At 36.8% G+C, this 12079-nt stretch overlaps 1 protein-coding gene across 2 annotated transcripts in view; it reads right to left on the reverse strand.

The window, feature by feature from the left end:
* LOC5565109 overlaps positions 1-12079 on the reverse strand; it is a 623899-nt gene that overhangs the window by 327890 nt on the left and 283930 nt on the right. The window lies entirely within an intron of this gene.

Here is a 12079-nt window from a genome sequence, read left to right on the forward strand (position 1 = left end):
GTTGGACGTAGTTTTGCAAGAATGGCGTATTTTTAAGTTCAAACAGAATCAAATTTAAGTCATATTCATTTTCCACACGTGAAATTTACGTCATTTGTAAAATTAGTTTTTTCTTAGTGTGAAGATTCGATCAATAGGGTCCTAAAATTTTTGATAAAATCTTGTTTTTATTGAATAATACGATAGAACGTGTTCCTGCTACTACCTTGGCAACTTTTTTTTTTGAAATAACGGCTGCATCATAATTAAAATTAAATTTAAAAAAACATATTTAAAATTAAATTTAAATTTAAAGTTCCTAATATAAACCTTGACACTTTTGATTATGTTTGACGTTCACTAGTCGACAAAAAACGCAAGGGCTAACCTTTTTTACACTGGGGATGTTCCTATCTGACAGTTCGGAGGGGACACGGAAAACAGAATATACCCAAAATTTCAGTTAAGCCAAATGGGTGTGACAAATTCACAAAAAATACTGGAAAAAATAATTGTTGGACATAAATCAGCGAAAAGCATTTGAAAATTGAGTAAAAATGTGTTTTTAGCTTAAACTTCAATTGGAACAAAAAAGTGCTCCGACATACTAAATAAGTTGATTAGTTTATTGGAACAAATCTATTTGGGAGAATTTTCTGCTTACTTTACAAACCGTTGAGTTCTTGCCTTCCCTTTCCTCGTACTTTTTACACTATCTCAGTTGATCTATTACGGTTCATAGCATTTGCTAGAACCAGAAACGGAAAAAAACCGTTTCCCTACGCAACCATTCTTCTGTCATTATAGCACGCCTTTCCTTAGGCCTGATATACATGCAGTTTACTAACCGAAAAGCAAGCCTCTCTGTCATAAAATTACTACCCTTACATCTTCCTGCATGAACTGGCGTAGATGCAGGGGTATAGGGGTAAGACCATGAAGGTCAGTTAAAATTACAAATCAAATAAATAAATATCCGGTCTACTGTGGAAGCCAGTTTTATGCATCATCAGTTTCTCCCTCTTCCACTCAGTGGTCAGAATGCACGTGGCAGGCGCCATTGCTGCCTAAACATACAGTTTTGGACAAAACATATGCAACTTTCTCGATATTCCATACAAAATGACCAACTTTGGTGAGCAAGATCTCAGTTATTTATAGACCGATTCGAATGAATTTTTCACAGAACTTCAGACATATCTTGAATTTTGACACATATTTTTGAGTGATTTTTCCAAACACGAGTTCAAAAGCAATAACGGTTTGACTAAAGTCAATACTTTGACGATTTTTTATAATGCACGTAACTAAGCACATTGAAGGAATAGCTTCAGGGTATCTTCAGCAGAGTTGTAGATTTTGACGAGATAAACAAGTTTACTGAAGACAGTTTTTGTGTATAGCTATCAGATTTTGACATAAATAGTTTTGAATTTTTCATTGATAATGTCACATTAGTTAAATAGTTGTTACATTTAAACTCGTGGTTGGAAAAATTGTTCAAAAACATATGTTAAAATTTAAGTTATGTTAGATGTTCTGTGAAAAAAATATTTGAATCGGTTCATATACAACTGAAATCAAGCTTAACAAAGTTGGTCATTTTGTATGGAAAATTCAAAAAGTTGCAAATGTTTTGTCCAATACTGTAGATGATCATCAGCACTTATACACTGAGGGTGTCTGTCAGTCCCAAACAGTCATCTGGTTGGTTCTTGTATAAATGCAGCTAATCTGGCAATACTGGAGTAGCAATCACGTGCGGCCAACCGAGCTCAAGGTGAAGCAAAGGAAATATGCATTACGAAAAGTTACTCGATCGTCCGGGAATCTAAATCTAGCAATCATGTCATGGCTTTACTCTAGACATTCACAGACGTTACATCAAGTCTAAGGAAGGCTCCATAATATCTTAAACATTGAAGTATATAGCAATATAAGTACTGTGGCTGATCGTTATCCAACTGGACCACAACATGATCAAACTGGGTCACCCATGTCAATCGGGAGTTTGACCGACTCATGCTCTTTGCCACTATCCGCGCTCCGATTTCAAATGGGGTAGCATTCATCATCACAGTCCCTTGCTTCGAGATGTTTGAATGAATTAATATATTCGTGACGTCTGCTGTACAAAGCGTAATCGGGGCACGATATGAAATAACAAGCGGTGGATATGTTGTTTCTTGTGCTTGCGGTTTACATCATACTTGTGTTTATTATTATTGAGCAATTCGATTAGAGTACGAGGGTACCCCAGTTCGAGGACAGATTTGTTGTGAATTCGTTCCACATTGTACTATAGACACAAAATTTAAGGTTTCAAATGAGACTCATTTAACCCCATTCCTCAAACAAAGTCAGCAAACCGAGCTCCAAATGCATTCAAGTAAAAAAGCAATTACCGGCAGCTGACACATTTCTTAATGACTCTCAGCTGGACGCAGGAAATTACACAGCTTTTTTGTGTTTCGACACCTCTCAAACTGACAATCGCTACTCCCATAAGTAGCCCCGGAGAGCTTTCCAATCAAACAACCAACCAATGCAATGGCACCAAGTTACTCGCAGTGATTAACATTTGTTCAAGCGAAAAAACATTGACAACAATTACTGTACGGTACAGCCTTCCAACACAAGTGATAATAAAGCAGATAACGAATGTTCCAATGCATGTTCACCACTGGAATTAACTGCCGTTTCGATCAGCTTCCTACAGGGGTTACACCAGAGAGGTACTGTCACATGCATGTTTTGTTCATTCGCGAAGCTCTCTGTAGGACTTTGTAATTATCGCTTTAATTAAAGCTTTGTCATTGTGCTGCTTGGTTGGGAGACTTCTGACCCGAAAAATGCATTGTCAATCGATGGGAGGGTACTTTTCCTAAATTGGACACGTGAACGGAAGGTTCTTGTGCTCATCAACGAGTATCGAATCGAAATTCGAATCGAAATCGAATCGAAATCGAATCGAAATCGAATCGAAATCGAATCGAAATCGAATCGAAATCGAATCGAAATCGAATCGAAATCGAAATCGAATCGAAATCGAATCGAAATCGAATCGAAATCGAATCGAAATCGAATCGAAATCGAAAATCGAATCGAAATCGAATCGAAATCGAATCGAAATCGAATCGAATCGAAATCGAATCGAAATCGAATCGAAATCGAATCGAAATCGAATCGAAATCGAATCGAAATCGAATCGAAATCGAATCGAAATCGAATCGAAATCGAATCGAAATCGAATCGAAATCGAATCGAAATCGAATCGAAATCGAATCGAAATCGAATCGAAATCGAATCGAAATCGAATCGAAATCGAATCGAAATCGAATCGAAATCGAATCGAAATCGAATCGAAATCGAATCGAAATCGAATCGAAATCGAATCGAAATCGAATCGAAATCGAATCGAAATCGAATCGAAATCGAATCGAAATCGAATCGAAATCGAATCGAAATCGAATCGAAATCGAATCGAAATCGAATCGAAATCGAATCGAAATCGAATCGAAATCGAATCGAAATCGAATCGAAATCGAATCGAAATCGAATCGAAATCGAATCGAAATCGAATCGAAATCGAATCGAAATCGAATCGAAATCGAATCGAAATCGAATCGAAATCGAATCGAAATCGAATCGAAATCGAATCGAAATCGAATCGAATCGAATCGAAATCGAATCGAAATCGAATCGAAATCGAATCGAAATCGAATCGAAATCGAATCGAAATCGAATCGAATCGAATCGAATCGAATCGAAATCGATCGAAATCGAATCGAAATCGAATCGAAATCGAATCGAAATCGAATCGAAATCGAATCGAAATCGAATCGAAATCGAATCGAAATCGAATCGAAATCGAATCGAAATCGAATCGAAATCGAATCGAAATCGAATCGAAATCGAATCGAAATCGAATCGAAATCGAATCGAAATCGAATCGAAATCGAATCGAAATCGAATCGAAATCGAATCGAAATCGAATCGAAATCGAATCGAAATCGAATCGAAATCGAATCGAAATCGAATCGAAATCGAATCGAAATCGAATCGAAATCGAATCGAAATCGAATCGAAATCGAATCGAAATCGAATCGAAATCGATCGAAATCGAATCGAAATCGAATCGAAATCGAATCGAAATCGAATCGAAATCGAATCGAAATCGAATCGAAATCGAATCGAAATCGATCGAAATCGAATCGAATCGAAATCGAATCGAAATCGAAGTCGAAATCGAATCGAAATCCGAATACGAATCGAAATCGAATCGAAATCGAATCGAAATCGAATCGAAATCGAATCCGAAATCGATCGAATTCGAATCGAAATCGAATCGCAAATCTGAATCGAAATCGAATCGAAATCGATCGAAATCGAATCGAATCGAATCGAAATCGAATCGAAATCGAATCGAAAATCGAATCGAAATCGATCGAAATCGAATCGACAATCGGAATCGAAATCGAATCGAGAATCGAATTCGAAATCGAATCGAAAATCGATCGAAATCGAATCCGAATTCGAAATCGAAAATCGAATCGAAATCGAATCGAAATCGAATCGAAATCGAATCGAAATCGAATCGAAATCGAATCGAAGTCGATCGAATCGAATCGCCAATCGAAATCGAATCGAATCGAATCGAAATCGAATCGAAATCGAATCGAAATCGAATCGAAATCGAATCGAAATCGAATCGAAATCGAAATCGAAATCGAATCGAAATCGAATCGAAATCGAATCGAAATCGAATCGAAATCGAATCGAAATCGAATCGAAATCGAATCGAAATCGAATTCGAAATCGAATCGAAATCGAATCGAAATCGAATCGAAATCGAATCGAAATCGAATCGAAATCGAATCGAAAATCGAATCGAAATCGAATCGAAATCGAATCGAAATCGAATCGAAATCGAATCGAAATCGAATCGAAATCGAATCGAAATCGAATCGAAATCGAATCGAAATCGAATCGAAATCGAATCGAAATCGAATCGAATCGAATCGAAATCGAATCGAAATCGAATCGAAATCGAATCGAAAATCGAATCGAAATCGAATCGAAATCGAATCGAAATCGAATCGAAATCGAATCGAAATCGAATCGAAATCGAATCGAAATCGAATCGAAATCGAATCGAAATCGAATCGAAATCGAATCGAAATCGAATCGAAATCGATCGAATCGAAATCGAATCGAAATCGAATCGAAATCGAATCGAAATCGAATCGAAATCGAATCGAAATCGAATCGAAATCGAATCGAAATCGAATCGAAATCGAATCGAAATCGAATCGAAATCGAATCGAAATCGAATCGAAATCGAATCGAAATCGAATCGAAATCGAATCGAAATCGAATCGAAATCGAATCGAAATCGAATCGAAATCGAATCGAAATCGAATCGAAATCGAATCGAAATCGAATCGAAATCGAATCGAAATCGAATCGAAATCGAATCGAAATCGAATCGAAATCGAATCGAAATCGAATCGAAATCGAATCGAAATCGAATCGAAATCGAATCGAAATCGAATCGAAATCGAATCGAAATCGAATCGAAATCGAATCGAAATCGAATCGAAATCGAATCGAAATCGAATCGAAATCGAATCGAAATCGAATCGAAATCGAATCGAAATCGAATCGAAATCGAATCGAAATCGAATCGAAATCGAATCGAAATCGAATCGAAATCGAATCGAAATCGAATCGAAATCGAATCGAAATCGAATCGAAATCGAATCGAAATCGAATCGAAATCGAATCGAAATCGAATCGAAATCGAATCGAAATCGAATCGAAATCGAATCGAAATCGATCGAAATCGAATCGAAATCGAATCGAAATCGAATCGAAATCGAATCGAAATCGAATCGAAATCGAATCGAAAATCGAATCGAAATCGAATCGAAATCGAATCGAAATCGAATCGAATCGAATCGAAATCGAATCGAAATCGAATCGAAATCGAATCGAAATCGAATCGAAATCGAAATCGAAATCGAATCGAAATCGAATCGAAATCGAATCGAATCGAAATCGAATCGAAATCGAATCGAAATCGAATCGAAATCGAATCGAAATCGAATCGAAATCGAATCGAAATCGAATCGAAATCGAATCGAAATCGAATCGAAATCGAATCGAAATCGAATCGAAATCGAATCGAAATCGAATCGAAATCGAATCGAAATCGAATCGAAATCGAATCGAATCGAATCGAAATCGAATCGAAATCGAATCGAAATCGAATCGAAATCGAATCGAAATCGAATCGAAATCGAATCGAAATCGAATCGAAATCGAATCGAAATCGAATCGAAATCGAATCGAAATCGAATCGAATCGAATCGAAATCGAATCGAAATCGATCGAATCGAATCGAATCGAAATCGAATTCGAAATCGAATCGAAATCGAATCGAATCGAATCGAAATCGAATCGAAATCGAAATCGAATCGAATCGAAATCGAATCGAAATCGAATCGAAATCGAATCGAAATCGAATCGAAATCGAATCGAAATCGAATCGAAATCGAATCGAAATCGAATCGAAATCGAATCGAAATCGAATCGAAATCGAATCGAAATCGAATCGAAATCGATCGAAATCGAATCGAAATCGAATCGAAATCGAATCGAAATCGAATCGAAATCGAATCGAAATCGAATCGAAATCGAATCGAAATCGAATCGAAATCGAATCGAAATCGAATCGAAATCGAATCGAAATCGAATCGAAATCGAATCGAAATCGAATCGAAATCGATCGAAATCGAATCGAATCGATCAATCGAATCGAAATCGAATCGAAATCGAATCGAAATCGAATCGAAATCGAATCGAAATCGAATCGAATCGAATCGAAATCGAATCGAAATCGAATCGAAATCGAATCGAAATCGAATCGAAATCGAATCGAAATCGAATCGAAATCGAATCGAAATCGAATCGAAATCGAATCGAATCGAATCGAATCGAATCGAAATCGAATCGAAATCGAATCGAAAATCGAATCGAAATCGAATCGAAATCGAATCGAAATCGAATCGAAATCGAATCGAAATCGAATCGAAATCGAATCGAAATCGAATCGAAATCGAATCGAAATCGAATCGAAATCGAATCGAATCGAATCGAAATCGAATCGAAATCGAATCGAAAATCGAATCGAAATCGAATCGAAATCGAATCGAAATCGAATCGAAATCGAATCGAAATCGAATCGAAATCGAATCGAATCGAATCGAATCGAAATCGAATCGAAATCGAATCGAAATCGAATCGAAATCGAATCGAAATCGAATCGAATCGAAATCGAATCGAAATCGAATCGAAATCGAATCGAAATCGAATCGAAATCGAATCGAAATCGAATCGAAATCGAATCGAAATCGAATCGAAATCGAATCGAAATCGAATCGAAATCGAATCGAAATCGAATCGAAATCGAATCGAAATCGAATCGAAATCGAATCGAAATCGAATCGAAATCGAATCGAAATCGAATCGAAATCGAATCGAAATCGAATCGAAATCGAATCGAAATCGAATCGAAATCGAATCGAAATCGAATCGAAATCGAATCGAAATCGAATCGAAATCGAATCGAAATCGAATCGAAATCGAATCGAAATCGAATCGAAATCGAATCGAAATCGAATCGAAATCGAATCGAAATCGAATCGAAATCGAATCGAAATCGAATCGAAATCGAATCGAAATCGAATCGAAATCGAATCGAAATCGAATCGAAATCGAATCGAAATCGAATCGAAATCGAATCGAAATCGAATCGAAATCGAATCGAAATCGAATCGAATCGAATCGAAATCGAATCGAAATCGAATCGAAATCGAATCGAAATCGAATCGAAATCGAATCGAAATCGAATCGAAATCGAATCGAAATCGAATCGAAATCGAATCGAAATCGAATCGAAATCGAATCGAAATCGAATCGAAATCGAATCGAAATCGAATCGAAATCGAATCGAAATCGAATCGAAATCGAATCGAAATCGAATCGAAATCGAATCGAAATCGAATCGAAATCGAATCGAAATCGAATCGAAATCGAATCGAAATCGAATCGAAATCGAATCGAAATCGAATCGAAATCGAATCGAAATCGAATCGAAATCGAATCGAAATCGAATCGAAATCGAATCGAAATCGAATCGAAATCGAATCGAAATCGAATCGAAATCGAATCGAAATCGAATCGAAATCGAATCGAAATCGAATCGAAATCGAATCGAAATCGAATCGAAATCGAATCGAAATCGAATCGAAATCGAATCGAAATCGAATCGAAATCGAATCGAAATCGAATCGAAATCGAATCGAAATCGAATCGAAATCGAATCGAAATCGAATCGAAATCGAATCGAAATCGAATCGAAATCGAATCGAAATCGAATCGAAATCGAATCGAAATCGAATCGAAATCGAATCGAAATCGAATCGAAATCGAATCGAAATCGAATCGAAATCGAATCGAATCGAATCGAAATCGAATCGAAATCGAATCGAAATCGAATCGAATCGAATCGAAATCGAATCGAAATCGAATCGAAATCGAATCGAATCGAATCGAATCGAATCGAATCGAATCGAAATCGAATCGAAATCGAATCGAAATCGAATCGAAATCGAATCGAAATCGAATCGAAATCGAATCGAAATCGAATCGAAATCGAATCGAAATCGAATCGAAATCGAATCGAAATCGAATCGAAATCGAATCGAAATCGAATCGAAATCGAATCGAAATCGAATCGAAATCGAATCGAAATCGAATCGAAATCGAATCGAAATCGAATCGAAATCGAATCGAAATCGAATCGAAATCGAATCGAAATCGAAAATCGAATCGAAATCGAATCGAAATCGAATCGAAATCGAATCGAAATCGAATCGAAATCGAATCGAAATCGAATCGAAATCGAATCGAAATCGAATCGAAATCGAATCGAATCGAAATCGAATCGAAATCGAATCGAAATCGAATCGAAATCGAATCGAAATCGAATCGAAATCGAATCGAAATCGAATCGAAATCGAATCGAAATCGAATCGAAATCGAATCGAAATCGAATCGAAATCGAATCGAAATCGAATCGAAATCGAATCGAAATCGAATCGAAATCGAATCGAAATCGAATCGAATCGAATCGAAATCGAATCGAAATCGAATCGAAATCGAATCGAAATCGAATCGAAATCGAATCGAAATCGAATCGAAATCGAATCGAAATCGAATCGGAAATCGAATCGAAATCGAATCGAAATCGAATCGAAATCGAATCGAAATCGAATCGAAATCGAATCGAAATCGAATCGAAATCGAATCGAAATCGAATCGAAATCGAATCGAAATCGAATCGAAATCGAATCGAAATCGAATCGAAATCGAATCGAAATCGATCGAAATCGAATCGAAATCGAATCGAAATCGAATCGAAATCGAATCGAAATCGAATCGAAATCGAATCGAAATCGAATCGAAATCGAATCGAATCGATCGAAATCGAATCGAAATCGAATCGAAATCGAATCGAAATCGAATCGAAATCGAATCGAAATCGAATCGAAATCGAATCGAAATCGAATCGAAATCGAATCGAAATCGAATCGAAATCGAATCGAAATCGAATCGAAATCGAATCGAAATCGAATCGAAATCGAATCGAAATCGAATCGAAATCGAATCGAAATCGAATCGAAATCGAATCGAAATCGAATCGAAATCGAATCGAAATCGAATCGAAATCGAATCGAAATCGAATCGAAATCGAATCGAAATCGAATCGAAATCGAATCGAAATCGAATCGAAATCGAATCGAAATCGAATCGAAATCGAATCGAATCGAAATCGAATCGAAATCGAATCGAAATCGAATCGAAATCGAATCGAAATCGAATCGAAATCGAATCGAAATCGAATCGAATCGAATCGAAATCGAATCGAAATCGAATCGAAATCGAATCGAAATCGAATCGAAATCGAATCGAAATCGAATCGAAATCGAATCGAAATCGAATCGAAATCGAATCGAAATCGAATCGAAATCGAATCGAAATCGAATCGAAATCGAATCGAAATCGAATCGAAATCGAATCGAAATCGAATCGAAATCGAATCGAAATCGAATCGAAATCGAATCGAAATCGAATCGAAATCGAATCGAAATCGAATCGAAATCGAATCGAAATCGAATCGAAATCGAATCGAAATCGAATCGAAATCGAATCGAAATCGAATCGAAATCGAATCGAAATCGAATCGAAATCGAATCGAATCGAATCGAAATCGAATCGAAATCGAATCGAAATCGAATCGAAATCGAATCGAAATCGAATCGAAATCGAATCGAAATCGAATCGAAATCGAATCGAAATCGAATCGAAATCGAATCGAAATCGAATCGAAATCGAATCGAATCGAATCGAAATCGAATCGAAATCGAATCGAAATCGAATCGAAATCGAATCGAAATCGAATCGAAATCGAATCGAAATCGAATCGAAATCGAATCGAAATCGAATCGAAATCGAATCGAAATCGAATCGAAATCGAATCGAAATCGAATCGAAATCGAATCGAAATCGAATCGAAATCGAATCGAAATCGAATCGAAATCGAATCGAAATCGAATCGAAATCGAATCGAAATCGAATCGAAATCGAATCGAAATCGAATCGAATCGAATCGAAATCGAAATCGAATCGAAATCGAATCGAAATCGAATCGAAATCGAATCGAAATCGAATCGAAATCGAATCGAAATCGAATCGAAATCGAATCGAAATCGAATCGAAATCGAATCGAAATCGAATCGAAATCGAATCGAAATCGAATGAAAATAAAAATTCTTCAACTGATAACGTAGGTGAATCAATCAGATGATTTTTTTCGACCTCACAAATCCGATAATTAAATAATAAACCAGCGCTGGGATCGAACCCATAACCGCACACCGCTGCCCGCCTACGAGGTTATGGCTTTGGTGTGGTTGACGGGACGGGAGTAGGATTACAATCATTCTCTTCGATTACGGTTGTGAGTTATGCGCTCGAGCAACGCGAAATTAATCTGTGGCGAGTAATTACAGAATGCAATCATTTAATTGTGTCTACGGCAAAAAAAAGTTTGGTCTACGATGGAAAAAGTTGGGTAAGTTGAAAAAAAAAGGGAGAAGAGTAGTAGTATTAAAAATGCCGGTTATTGATCTTCCAGGATTAATAAGAATGAGGCAGACGTTCTCTAATGGTCAACTTCGCTGGTAAAATTGGGAGACCATTTGAGCTTATCTTAAATCGCATTTGAACAAGAAACAGAAAGTAAGAGTTACTCACATGTTAAGTAACGGGTTAAACACAAAACGCCAAATTTCCAAACGTCGAATTCCAGAACAACGAATACACAGAGCCTTCGTCGAAGGAACGCAACGTCAAAATAACACAAAGTTGAAAATCTTTTCGAAAGAACAAAAGGTCCTAAGTACAAAAGGACGAAAAGATTGAAGATTGAAGGAAAAAGGTCGAAAGGAAAAACAATTCGAAAGGACAAAATGTCGAAATGATGAATGTCGAATGGGTAATAGGAAGGTAGGACAGAAGGTCGAAAAAACAAAACGTCAAAATAACAGAAGGTCGAAATGAAAAAATGTCGAATGAACAAAACATCGGTAGGACAAAAGGTCCACAGGGAAAAAGGCATAAAGGACAAAAGGTCTTGAGGACGAAAGGTCTTAAGAACAAAACATTGAAAGGAAAATTGTCGACAGGACAAAAAGTCAAAACAACAAAAGATCGAAACAAAAACAAGATCGAAAAAAGAAAAGGTCGAAGGTAGAAAAGGTCGAAAGGAAAAAAGGTCAAAAAGACAAAAGGTCTAAAGAACAAAACGTCAAAAGTGGAAGGGATAATAGGTCGGGAGAAAAGAATTTTGAAAGAACAACATGACGGAAAGACAAAACGTCAAAAGGACGAAAGGTCAGAAGGTCGAAAGTATTAAATATTTATGTGTCACAATTTGTAATTTGCTTATGTCAAAATAACAATCCAATCTTCG

Source organism: Aedes aegypti, chromosome 2, assembly GCF_002204515.2.
Source record: "Aedes aegypti strain LVP_AGWG chromosome 2, AaegL5.0 Primary Assembly, whole genome shotgun sequence".
NCBI classification, from domain to species: Eukaryota; Metazoa; Arthropoda; class Insecta; order Diptera; family Culicidae; genus Aedes; species Aedes aegypti.